Raw genomic sequence first — 293 nt, 5'->3', positions numbered from 1 at the left:
ATATCAAATCGATACATTTTGTACAAATGCTATTTCTAACTATAAGATTCAAATTTAAGTAATATTTTACTCTCGGTTTGTTTCAGAAAAAAAGAAAAATACAAATAAAAAAAATGAATGTGTTTCAAACAACAAAAAATTGAGTGTGAATAAATGTTATGTTATTTATATAAAATATGAATTAGCATCATTTTATTGTAATTTATATATAAATACATTAAATATATATATATATATTTATTGAATAAGCATTTAAACAAATTAATCGTAATTTTTGTAGTTGTATAAATTTT

The sequence above is a fragment of the Episyrphus balteatus genome, chromosome 3 (assembly GCF_945859705.1).
Source record: "Episyrphus balteatus chromosome 3, idEpiBalt1.1, whole genome shotgun sequence".
Taxonomy (NCBI): domain Eukaryota; kingdom Metazoa; phylum Arthropoda; class Insecta; order Diptera; family Syrphidae; genus Episyrphus; species Episyrphus balteatus.
This window is presented reverse-complemented; position numbering follows the sequence as displayed.